We start from the raw sequence: 13,472 nt of genomic DNA, 5'->3' as shown, positions 1-13,472 counted from the left end.
TGTCTTTTCTCAAAAGCTTGTAATAAATTTTCATTAGAAGATACAGAAGAATGAGTAAATTGAGAGGTTTGCTGCTGATTGTTCGGTGGTCCTTGGTTTTGCCTTAGGTGAGGTGCTCGGTAAGGTTGATTTTGCTGCCTGTTGTTGTAATTATTCCACCTCTAATTTCCCTGATTATCTCTGCCTCCCTTATTATTGTTGTCCTTCCAATTCTGGTTTGAATTATCCTGCCATCCATGGTTATTATTTCCACTTTGATTATACCCTTGGTTGGGGCGGTCATAGAAGTTGTGAGTGGATGCCACCATGTTGTCTTCTTGTTGGAGCTGCGGGCATTCATCAGTGTAATGGCTGTAATCAGCACAAATTCCGCAAATTCTTTGTGGAACTAGTTGTTGGTTTTGTTGCGGTTGAGTTTGCTGAGCTTGTTGATTTAACTGCAATTGCTTCAGTAAGTTGGTCATTTCACAGATGCTTCAATTTAGAGCAGCAGTCTCTATGCCAGAAGATACTTCTGCAACGGCCCTTGAACGGCCTTGCTTCTGTCTGTGGTTCCGAGTAGATTCAGCTAAATCACTGATCAATTGCCAAGCTTCATCGGTGGTCTTATACTTCTTCATAGACCCATTGCTGGCACTTTCCAATGTGGTCTTATCTTGGGGCCTCATACCTTGTGTGACATAGCTGAGTAGCATGATCTTGTCAATCATGTGGTGGGGGCATGCTTCCAGAAGATTATTGAAGCGCTCCCAGTATTCAAAGAGAGTCTCATTGTCATCCTGAACAATTGTAGAGATATCCTTCCTCAGTTTATCAGTAACTTCAGATGGAAAGAATTTCTCCAGAAAATCCTTTCTGAGTGTATCCCAGTTGGATACATTTGCTAGAGGTTGAGTGTAGTACCACTCTCTTGCTTTTCCCTCAAGAGAGAACGGAAAAGCTTTCAGCAGAATTGAAGTTTCATCAGTGCCATCATGCCTGACAGTAGAACAGGCTGCCTGAAAATCTCTCAAGTGCTTGATAGGCTCTTGAGCAGGTAGGCCATGAAACTTGGGCATCAAATTTAGCAGTGCGGTCTTTATTTCAAAATCCGTAGCTATCGCTGGATGATGCACTTGAAACGGTTGCATTGTAAAATCAGGAGCTCCTTCCTCTTGAATGGTAACTCTTCTAGCTGCCATGTTTTCTGCACGTAAAACAACCGAATCAGTAGAATGGGGGCTGGTTTCTTCCTCAGATTCACTTTCAGATCCGCCCTCAGAGCGGACTAACCTACGCTGTTCTCGCCTTATCCGTAAAATTGTTCTTTCAATTTCAGGATCGAATATTAGCAAGCGCGGATCAGGAAGTGAACGTGTCATTTGACGGAAGAAACATGCAGCTCATAGTAGCAAAATTAAATAAAATGCAAGTAAATAAATTCTAATTAATAAAATTAGCACTCTATTGCAACTTCCCGGCAACGGCGCCAAAAATTGATGGAGTGCAGAAGCTGGTGAATTAAAAATTTATTAAAATGGTTACGTTGCAAGTATATTTCTTAACTCACCGAAAATCTGCCTATCAATTTAGAAATATGTCACAGAAAGTTTAAATTAAAATTACTGGAGTTTTAAGTCCCAGGTCGTCTCCCAACGAGTTGCAGAAAAGTGTGCTGGTTTATTAATCAGATATTCCAAAAAGTTGAGCTAAGTAAATTGGAATTTAAATTGAGGAATTTTAAATAATATAAATAAAAGCCTTGAGTGGGAATTGATTGGTTAGAATATCTATCATTGATGGTGTGATTGTAAGATTAATTTATAATTAATAGTTGTTCTGTTTGGTTATCCCTTACTAGGTAAGGGAAAGTCAAACAAGTGGGAATGCCAGATCTGTTCACAAGTTGCAACCCACTTAGTTCAAAGGGATTGGCGTCGGTGACAGGATAGCAATCCAACATTTAGCCCAATTACAAATTTTTCCTTCAATCCTTCCAACTCAAGAGTTCCTTATAATCAACTCCCCATCAAGTAATGAAACTACTCACGCATTGTAAATAAAGAATCCATGGCACATGAAAGGGAATTAAAAGAAGACATGATTATTGGAATTGAAATTAAATTAAAAAGAAATAATTCTTGCATTAATTAATCATAAAAGTATCTGAATGACAAAATTGAACATAACAAAGAACATGGAAGAATAAAACCAAGTTAAGAGAACAAACTAAAGTGATGAATTCTTGATGAGGAAATAACTCTTCTCAATGTTCTATTGCTAAGACCAATTGAAAATTAAAATTCTAAAAACTAGAGAGAAAAAACCTAAGAGAGCGAAAAAACTAGATCTAAAACTACTCAATGAATGTATCTGTGTTATTTCTGCATATTCTCTGACTCTAGTCTGCTGTTCCGGGCCGAAAACTGGGCCGAAATAGGGTCCAAAATCACTGGTTTCGGATTCTGCAGATTATGCAAATCGCGCATGTCACGCGATCGCGTTGTCCATGCGGACGCGTTGCTTGCACTTTTCCTCTTCCCGCGTTCGCGTTGTCCACGCTACCGCGTTGCTTGTGCTTTCCAATCTGCGCGGCCGCGCAAGCCATGTGACCGTGTCACTGCGATTTGCGCTCCTTCGCGCGGTCGCTGAGCCATGCGACCGCGTCACTTTTCGCTGGTTATCTCCTCAAATTCTTGTGTTCCTTCCATTTTTGCTAGCTTCCTCTCCAATCTCCGTCTCATTCATGCCCTATAAAGCCTGAAACACTTGACACACAGATTACGGCATCAAATGGAATAAAGGAGATTTAAAATTAAATAATTAAAGTCTCTAGGAAGCAATTTTCAAACATGTAATAAATTCAGGAAGGAAATCTAAATGCATGCTAAATTGATGAATAAGTGGGTAAGGATCATGACAAAACCACACAATTAAACACAATATAAACTATAAAATAGTGGTTTATCACCCTGCGTTTAACGCCAGAATTGGCATAAAGAGCATTTTTGCTCGCCACTTGGTGCAGGGATGAATTTTCCTTGACACCTCAGGATCTGTGGTCCCCACAGGATCCCCACCTACCCCACCACCCTCTATCTTCTTCTTCACCCATTCACCAATCACCTCAACCACTCTTCCCCAAAAACCCCTCACCTATCAAATCCCACTATTCTATTCACCACTCACATCCATCCTTTATAAAACCTCACCTACCTCACCATTCAAATTCAAACCACTTTTCCTCCCAAACCCACCCATTCATAACCGAACCCTACCCCTCTCTCCACCCCTATATAAACCCATCTTCACTCCTTCATTTTTACACAACCTACACACTACTTCTCCCCCTTTGGCTGAACCACAAAGCCATCTCCATCTCCTCTATTTCTTCTTTTTCTACTCTCTTCTTTCTTCTTTTGCTCGAGGACGAGCAAACTTTTAAGTTTGGTGTGGTAAAAGCATTGCTTTTTGTTTTTCCATAACCATTTATGGCATCTAAGGCCAGAGAAACCTCTAGAAAGAGGAAAGGGAAGGCAAAAGCTTCCACCTCCGAGTCATGGAGATGGACAGATTCATCTCAAGGGTGTATCAAGACCACTTCTATGAAGTTGTGGCCATGAAGAAGGTGATCCCCGAGGTCCCTTTCAAACTCAAAAAGAGTGAATATCCAGAGATCCGACATGAGATCCGAAGAAGAGGTTGGGAAGTTCTTACCAACCCCATTCAACAAGTCAGAATCTTAATGGCTCAAGAGTTCTATGCCAATGCATGGATCACCAAGAGCCATGATCAAAGTGTGAACCCGAACCCAAAGAATTGGCTTACAATGGTTCGGGGGAAATGCTTGGATTTCAGTCTGGAAAATGTAAGGTTGGCATTCAACTTGCCCATGATGCAAGGAGATGAACACCCTTACACTAGAAGGGTCAACTTTGATCAAAGGTTGGACCAAGTCCTCATAGACATTTGTGAAGAGGGCGCTCAATGGAAGAGAGATTCAAGAGGGAAGCCGGTTCAACTAAGAAGGCATGACCTCAAGCCCGTGGCTAGGGGATGGTTGGAGTTTATTGGTGGACAAAATTGTGATTCAACATCCTTAAGTTTGTATGGAATCTATCTTTTGAGCTTTAGTATGAATATACCCTTAGGACACTGTTTATTTTGAGATGAAGGCTTCTAAGGGGCAGCACCTGTGTGAGGTTTTCTTTATTGGAATTCACAACTCCGTTCAACTAACCAGCAAGTGTACTGGGTCGTCCAAGTAATACCTTACGTGAGTAAGGGTCGAATCCACAGAGATTGTTGGTATGAAGCAAGCTATGGTCACCTTGCAAATCTCAGTTAGGCAGATTAAAGGGTAATAGTGATAATTGGATTGTTAAATAAAAAGGAATAATAAAAAGGATAGAGATACTTATGTAGATTCATTGGTAGGAATTTCAGATAAGCGGAATGGAGGTGCTGCAGAGCTCTCGGACGCCTGCTCTCCTATTCCTTCTACTCAATCCTTCTTACTCCTTTCCATGGCAAGCTTTGTATAGGGGTTCACTATCAGCTGTGGCTACTTTCATTCCTCTCGGGGAAATAACCTGTGCGGCTGTCACTCGCACAGCTAACCAGTCTGGAGGCATCACCCATGGTTGATAGCTACATCCCATCCTCGCAGTGAAAGCTAATGCACGCACTCTGTCACAGTACGGCCAATCACCGGTTGGTTCCCGCTCCTACTGGAATAGAATCCCTCTTTTGCGTTTGTCACTAACGCCCAGCAGGTTAAAGTTTGAAGCACGTCACAGTCATTCATGAACGGAATCCTACTCGGAATACCACAGACAAGGTGAGACTTTCCGGATTCCCAGGATCCTACTCGGAACACCACAGACAAGGTTGGACTTTCCGGATCCAGATGAATGCCGCCATCTATCTAGCTTATACCACGAAGATTCTGTTTGGGGAATCTCAGAGATACACATTCAAGCCTTGTTGCATGTAGAACGGAAGTGGTTGTCAATCACGCGCGTTCATGAGTGAGAATGATGATGAGGGTTATCTAACTCATCACATTCATCATGTTCTTGAGTACGAATGAATATCTTGGAATAAGAATAGAAGAGATTTGAATAAAAGAAGATAGAATTTCATTAATACTTGAGGTACAGCAGAGCTCCACACCTTAATCTATGGTGTGCAGAAACTCCACCGTTGAAAACATAAGCATAAGGTTCAGGCATGGCCGAATGGCCAGCCCCCTAAAACGTGATCAATGATCTCCTAAGATGAAGAATAAAACAAAACTGAGACCAAAGATGTCTACTACATTAGTAAATCATCCTATTTATAATAAACTAGCTCCTAGGGTTTACATGAGTAAGTAATTGATGCATAAATCCACTTCCGGGGCCCACTTGGTGTGTGCTTGGGCTGAGCTTGATTTATCCACGAGCAGAGGCTCCTCTTGGAGTTGAATTTCGAGTTATGATGTGCTTTGGGCGTTCAACTCCGGATTATGACGTTTTTCTGGCGTTTAACTCCAGAAAGGAGCGTGTACTTGGCGTTCAACGCCAGTTTGCGTCGTCATTCTTCGAATAAAGTATGGACTATTATATATTGCTGGAAAGCCCTGGATGTCTACTTTCCAACGCCGTTGAGAGCGCGCCAATTGGAGTTCTGTAGCTCCAGAAAATCCATTTCGAGTGCAGGGAGGTCAGAATCCAACAGCATCAGCAGTCCTTTTGTCAGCCTTTTTCAGAGTTTTTCTCAAATCCCTCAATTTCAGTCAGAATTTACCTGAAATCACAGAAAACACACAAACTCATAGTAAAGTCCAGAAATGTGAATTTAACATAAAAACTAATGAAAACATCCCTAAAAGTAGCTCAAACTTACTAAAAACTATATAAAAACAATGCCAAAAAAGCGTATAAATTATCCGCTCATCACAACACCAAACTTAAATTGTTGCTTGTCCCCAAGCAACTGAAAATCAAATAGGATAAAAAGAAGAGAATATACTATAAGGTCCAAAATATCACTGAATATTAATTTAATTACATGAGCGGGACTTGTAGCTTTTTGCTTCGAACAGTTTTGGCATCTCACTTTTCCTTTGAAGTTCAGAGTGATTGGCATCTCTAGGAACTTAGAATTTTGGATAGTGTTATTGACTTTCTTAGTTAAGCATGTTGATTCTTGAACACAGTTACTTATGAGTCTTGGCTGTGGCCCTAAGCACTTTGTCTTCCAGTATTACCACCGGATACACAAATGCCACAGACACATAACTGGGTGAACCTTTTCAGATTGTGACTTAGCTTTGCTAAAGTCCCCAGTTAGTGGTGTCCAGAGCTCTTAAGCACACTCTTTTGCTTGGGATCACGACTTTAACCATTCAGTCTCAAGCTTTTCACTTGGACCTTCATGACACAAGCACATGGTTAGGGACAGCTTGATTTAGCCGCTTAGGCCCGGATTAAATTTCCTTGGGCCCTCCTACCCATTGATGCTCAAAGCCTTGGATCCTTGCTTTGGAATTTTCGCCTCTCTCTTTTTTTTTTTTTTTTTTTCACTGCTTTTTCTTGCTTCAAGAATCAATTCCATGATGTTTTTCAGATCATCAATAACATGTCTCTTTGTTCATCATTCTTTCAAGAACCAACATTTTAACACTCATAAACAACAAGATCCAAAGACATATGCACTGTTCATTCATTCATTCAGAAAACAAAAGCATTGTCACCACATCAAATAATTAAACTAAATTCAATAATAATTTCGAAAATTATGTACTTCTTGTTCTTTTGAATTAAAACATTTTTCTTTTAAGAGAGGTGAAGGACTGATGGATTTTATTCATAGTTTTAAGGCATGGTTACATACTAATGATCATGAAATAAAGACACAAAACATAGATAAACATAATAATTAAAACCGAAAACAGAAAGAATAAAGAACAAGGAATGAATCCACCTCTAGTGGCGTCTTCTTCTTGAAGGACCAATGATGTTCTTCAACTCTTCTATGTCCCTTCCTTGCCTTTGTTGCTCCTCCCTCATTGCTCTTTGATCTTCTCTTATTTCTTGAAGAGTGAGGGCGTGTTCATGGTGTTCCACCCTTAGTTGTTCCACATTATGGCTCAAATCTTCCAAGGAGGTGCTAAGTTGCTCCCAATAGTTGTTGGGAGGAAAGTGCATTCCATGAGGCATTTGTTGATGGTGAACCTCCTCTTGTTCTCCTTGAGGGCCGTGAGGAACTTCCCTTGTTTGCTCCATCCTTTTCTTGGTGATGGGCTTGTCTTCTTCTATGGAGGCATCTCCATCTATGATAACTCCGGCTGAATAACATAGATGGCATATGAGGTGAGGGAATGCTAGCCGTGCCATGTATGAAGGTTGTCAGCTATTTTGTAGAGTTCATTGGCTATGACTTCATGAACCTCTACTTCTTCACCAATCATGATGCTATGAACCATGATGGCCCGATCCACAGTAACTTCAGATCGGTTGCTTGTGGGGATGATGGATCTTTGAATGAACTCCAACCATCCTCTAGCTACAGGCTGAGGTCCAGTCTTCTTAGTTGGACTGGCTTGCCTTTGGAGTCAACTCTCCATTGGGCGCCTTCCACACAAATGTCCCTAAGGACTTGGTCCAACCTTTGATCAAAGTTGACCCTTCTAGTGTAGGGGTGTTCATCACCTTGCATCATAGGCAAATGAAATGCCAACCTCACATTCTCCGGACTAAAATCCAAGTATTTCCCCTAACCATGGTGATATAGTTTTTCGGACTTGGGTTCATACCTGGTATGGTTTCTAGTGATCCATGCATTGGCATAGAACTCTTGAACCATTAAATTCCAACTTGTTGTATGGGGTTGGCTATGACTTCCCAACCTCTTCTTTGAATTTCAAGTCGGATTTCCGGATACTCATTCTTCTTGAGTTTGAAAGGGACCTCATGGATCACTTTCTTCTTTGCCACAACATCATAGAAGTGGTCTTGGTGGCTCTTGGAGATGAATCTCTCCTTCTCCCATGACTCGGAAGTGGAAGCTTTTGCCTTCCCTTTTCCTTTTCTTGAGGAAACTCCGGCCTTGGGTGCCATTGATGGTGAATGAAAATAAAAAGCTTAGGCTTTTTACCACACCAACTTAAAATTTGCTTGTCCCCAAGCAAAAGAAAAGAAGAGTAGAAGAAGAAGAAGAAAATATGGAGAGAGGGAGAAGAGAGGGTTCGGTTATGTGGGAGAATGTGGGTTTGTGTTGTGTGAAAATGTAAAATAAAAGAAGGGTATTTATAGGGAGGGGGGAGGGTATAGGTTCGGCCATGTTGGGTGGGAAAGGGTGGGAAATTGAATTTGAAAGTAGTGGGGGTAGGTGGGGTGTATGGGGAAGAGGGGTTGATGTGAATGGTGAATGGGGTAATTGGGAAGAGGAATTGAGGTGATAGGTGAAGGTTTTTGGGAAGTGTGACATTGAGAATGAGATTTGGATTAGAAGAGTGTGATTAGGATTAAAAGGAATGTGGTAGGTGGGGATCCTGTGGGTCCACAGATCCTGAGGTGAGGATCCTGTGGGGTCCACAGATCCTGAGGTGAAAACAAATACCATTCCTTCACCATATAGGCATGTAACATGCCTTCATGCATCATTCTGGCGTTCAAACGCCCATTGATGCTAGTTCTGGGCGTTAAACGCCCATGTTATGCACGTTTCTGGCGTTGAACGCCAGTTTCATGCTTGTTTCTGGCGTTCAGCGCCAGATTGTCCTCTGTGTGCGCATCCTGGCGTTAAACGCCAGGTTGTTGCTTGTTTTGGGCGTTCAACGCCAGAAAGATGCTCTGTTCTGGCGTTGAACGCCAGAAAGATGCTCCTTCTGGGCGTTGAACGCCAGCCCGTGCGCCTCCAGGGTGAAAAATTTTTTCTTCTGTTTTTGACTCTGTTTTTAATTTTTTGATTTTTCTCGTGACTCCTCATGATCATGTACCTAATAAAACACAAAAATAACAAAGAAACAAAATAAAATAAAATTAGATAAATAAAATTGGGTTGCCTCCCAACAAGCGCTTCTTTAATGTCAATAGCTTGACAGTGGTTCTCATGGAACCACAAGGTGATCAGGTCAATTTAAGTGTGGTATTCCCAACACCAAACTTAGAGTTTGGATATGGGGTTTGAACACCAAACTTAGAGTTTGGTTGTGGCCTCACAACACCAAACTTAGAGTTTGACTGTGGAGGCTCTTCTTGACTCTGAACTGAGAGAAGCTCTTCATGCTTACTCTCTTTTGTCATAGAGGGATGGCCATGTGCTTGAAAACAAGGTATTCTCCATTCAATTGAAGGACTAATTCACCTCTGTTGACATCTATCACAGCTCCTGCTGTGGCTAGGAAAGGTCTTCCTAGGATGATGCATTCATCATCTTCCTTCCTAGTGTCTAGGATTATGAATCAGTAGGGATGTAAAGGCCTTCAACCTTTACTAGCACTCCTCTACTAATCCATAAGCTTGTCTCACTGACTTGTCTGCCAGTTGTAATGAGAACAAGGCAGGTTGTACCTCAATGATTCCCAGCTTCTCCATCACAGAGAGTGGCATAAGATTTATTCCTGACCCCAGATCACATGGAGCCTTTTCAAAGCTCATGGTGCCAATGGTACAAGGTATTAAGAACTTGCCAGGATCTTGTTTCTTTGAGGTAGAGTTTGCTGAATCCAAGTGTCTAGTTCACTAATGAGTAAGGGAGGTTTACTTTCCCAAGTCTCATTACCAATAGTTTGGCATTCAGCTTCATGATAGCTCCTAAATATAGAGCAGCTTGCTCTCCAATCACATCTCATCCTCTTCAGAGGATGAATATTCTTCAGAGCTCATGAATGGCAAGGAGATTTAATGGGATCTCTATGGTCTCTAGATGAGCCTCAGATTCCTCTGATCCTTAATAGGAAACTCCTTCATGCTTGAAGGACGTCCCAGGAGGTCTTTCTCCTTAGGATTTTCGTCCTCCTCCTCCCTAGTGCATTTGGTCACTTTGATTAAATCAATGGCCTTGCACTCTCCTTTTGGATTCTCTTCTGTATTGCTTGGAGAATACTGGGAGGAGTTTCAATAACTTTCTTACTCAGCTGGCCACTTGTGCTTCCAGATTTCTAATGGAAGATCTGGTTTCATTCATGAAACTGAAAGTGGCCTTTGACAGATCAGAGACTATGTTGGCTAAATTAGAATTGTTGTTCAGAGTTCTCTGTCTGTTGCTGAGAAGATGATGGATATGGCTTACTATTATTCAGCCTTGCACGTCCACCATTGTTAAAACCTTGATGGGGTTTTGTTGATCCTTCCAGGAGAAATTCGAATGATTTCTCCATGATGAGTTATAGGTGTTTCCATAAGGTTCACCTAAGTAATTAACTTCTGCCATGGCAGGGTTTTCAGGATCATAAGCTTCTTCAGAAGCTACCTCTCTAGTACTGTTGGATGCATGTTGCAGTCCATTCAGATTCTGAGAGATCATGTTGACCTGTTGAGTCAACACTTTGTTCTGAGCCAATATGGCATTCAGAGCATCAATTTCAAGAACTCCTTTCTTCTGAGGGACCCCATTATTCACGGAATTCCTTTCAGAAGTATACATGAACTGGTTGTTTGCAATCATGGCAATGAGTTCTTGAGCCTCTTCAGGCGTTTTCTTCAGGTGAATAGATCCACCTGCAGAATGATCCCTGACATTTTCGAAAATTCAGAGAGACCATAATAGAATATATCTAATATGGTCCATTCTGAAAACATGTCAGATGGACATCTCTTGGTCAGCTGCTTATATCTTTCCCAAGCTTCATAGAGGGATTCACCATCTTTTGTTTGAAGGTTTTGAACATCCACTCTCAGCTTGCTCAGCTTTTGAGGAGGAAAGAACTTATCTAAGAATGCAGTGACAAGCTTATCCCATGAGTCCAGGCTGTCTTTGGGTTGTGAATCCACCATACTCTAGCTCTGTCTCTTACAGCAAAAGGGAAAGCAAGAGTCTGTAGACTTCAGGATTAACTCCATTTGTCTTTACAGTGTCACAGATCTGCAAGAACTCAGTTAAAACTGGTAAGGATCTTCAGATGGAAGTCCATAAAACTTGCAGTTTTGTTGCATTAAAGCAACTAGTTGAGGCTTAAGCTCAAAGTTATTGGCTCCAATGGCAGGAATGGAGATGCTTCTTCCATCAAATTTGGATGTTGGCTTAGTGAAGTCACCAAGCATTCTCCTTGCATCATTATTATTATTTTCGGCCATCACCTCTTGTGCTAATGTTCTGAAAGGTTGTTTCTGGATTGTTGTAATTTAGCTTCTCTTAATTTTCTCTTCAGAGTCCTTTCAGGTTCTGGATCAATTTCAACAAGAGTGCCTTTATCCTTGTTCCTGCTCATATGAAAGAGAAGAAAACAAGAAAAGAAAAGAAATCCTCTATGTCACAGTATAGAGATTCCTTTATGTTAGTAGAAAAAGAAGGGGGTAGAAGAATAAAGAGGGGGATTCGGATTTTTGGAGGAAGAGAGGTGAAGAGAAGTGTTAGTAATTAAATAATTAAATAAAAGGAGAAGAGAAAATTCGAAAATAATGTTTGAAAAGGGGTTAGTGATTTTCGAAAATTAGAGATAAAATGTAATTAAAATTAAAACATGAAACATTAATTAAAAAAGAATTTTTGAAAAAGAGAGAGATATTTCGAAAATAGGAAAGAGAAAAGTAGTTAGGTGGTTTTGAAAAAGATAAGAAACAACAAAAAGTTAGTTAGTTAATTGAAAAAGATTTGAAATCAAATTTGAAAAAGATAAGAAGATAGCAAATTAGATAAGATATTTTTTGAAATCAAATTTGAAAAAGATAAAAATTTTTGAAAAAGATAAAATTTTTGAAAAAGATAAGATAAAAGATAAAAAGATTTAATTCAATAATTTTGAAATTATTTACTTCACTAACAAGAAACTACAAGATAAGATTCTAGAACTTAAAGATTGAACCTTTCTTAACAAGAAAGTAACAAACTTCAATTTTTGAACCAATCACATTAATTATTAGTGAATTTTCGAAAATTACATATAAAGATAAGAAAAAGATTTGAAAACAATTTGAAAAATATTTTTGAAATTTTCGAAATAAATAAAAATTTTGAAAAAGATGATTTTGAAAAAGATTTTGAAAAGATAGATTTTAAAATTGAAATTTTGACTTGACTTGTAAGAAACAACTAATTTTGAAAATTTTTGACCAAGTCAAACCAAAATTTCGAAATTTTTGGAGGGAAATAAGGAAAAGATATTTTTTGATTTTTGAATTTTTTTTAAGGAAAACACAAAATGACCCAAAACATGAAAATTTTGGATCAAGACACAAGATGCATGCAAGAATGCTATGAATGTCAAGATGAACACCAAGAACATTTTGAAGATCATGATGAACATCAAGAACATAATTTTGAAAAATTTTTGATGCAAAGGAAACATGCAAGACACCAAACTTAGAAATTTTTAATGCACGAAAAATATGAATGCAAAAATGCACATGAAAAAAAAAGAAAACACAAACAAGAAATCATCAAGATCAAACAAGAAGACTTGTCAAGAACAACTTGAAGATCATGAAGAACACTATGAATGCATGAAATTTTCGAAAAAAATGCAAGAAAAATTTTTAAAGCATGCAATTGACACCAAACTTAAAAATCAACATAGGATTCAACAAGAAACATAAATATTTTTGATTTTTATGATTTATGATTTTTTTGTATTTTTATTAATATTTTTCGAAAATAATGTTTGAAAAACGAAAAATAAAAAGAAAAATTTTGAAAAAGATTTTTGAAAAAAAAAATTACCTAATCTGAGCAACAAGATGAACCGTCATTGTCCATACTCGAACAATCCCCGGCAACGGCGCCAAAAACTTGGTGGACGAAATTGTGATTCAACATCCTTAAGTTTGTATGGAATCTATCTTGAGCTTTAGTATGAATATACCCTTAGGACACTGTTTATTTTGAGATGAAGGCTTCTAAGGGGCAGCACCTGTGTGAGGTTTTCTTTATTGGAATTCACAACTCCGTTCAACTAACCAGCAAGTGTACTGGGTCGTCCAAGTAATACCTTACGTGAGTAAGGGTCGAATCCACAGAGATTGTTGGTATGAAGCAAGCTATGGTCACCTTGCAAATCTCAGTTAGGCAGATTAAAGGGTAATAGTGATAATTGGATTGTTAAATAAAAAGGAATAAAAAAATAGAGATACTTATGTAGATTCATTGGTAGGAATTTCAGATAAGCGGAATGGAGGTGCTGCAGAGCTCTCGGACGCCTGCTCTCCTATTCCTTCTACTCAATCCTTCTTACTCCTTTCCATGGCAAGCTTTGTATAGGGGTTCACTATCAGCTGTGGCTACTTTCATTCCTCTCGGGGAAATACCTGCGGCTGTCACTCGCACAGCTAACCAGTCTGGAGGCATCA

General features: G+C 39.6%; 1 non-coding gene across 1 annotated transcript; it reads left to right on the top strand.

The window, feature by feature from the left end:
- The first annotated feature begins 704 nt into the window (after window positions 1-704).
- On the top strand, window positions 705-812 carry LOC130983768 (small nucleolar RNA R71). The gene has a single exon (XR_009087745.1). It is a non-coding gene; the product is annotated as a small nucleolar RNA R71 (small nucleolar RNA).
- The last annotated feature ends 12,660 nt before the right edge of the window (window positions 813-13,472 follow it).

This window comes from Arachis stenosperma, chromosome 5 (genome assembly GCF_014773155.1).
Source record: "Arachis stenosperma cultivar V10309 chromosome 5, arast.V10309.gnm1.PFL2, whole genome shotgun sequence".
Taxonomy (NCBI): Eukaryota; Viridiplantae; Streptophyta; class Magnoliopsida; order Fabales; family Fabaceae; genus Arachis; species Arachis stenosperma.
The sequence above is the reverse complement of the archived record's forward strand: the minus strand, read 5'-3'. Positions and strand labels throughout refer to the sequence as shown.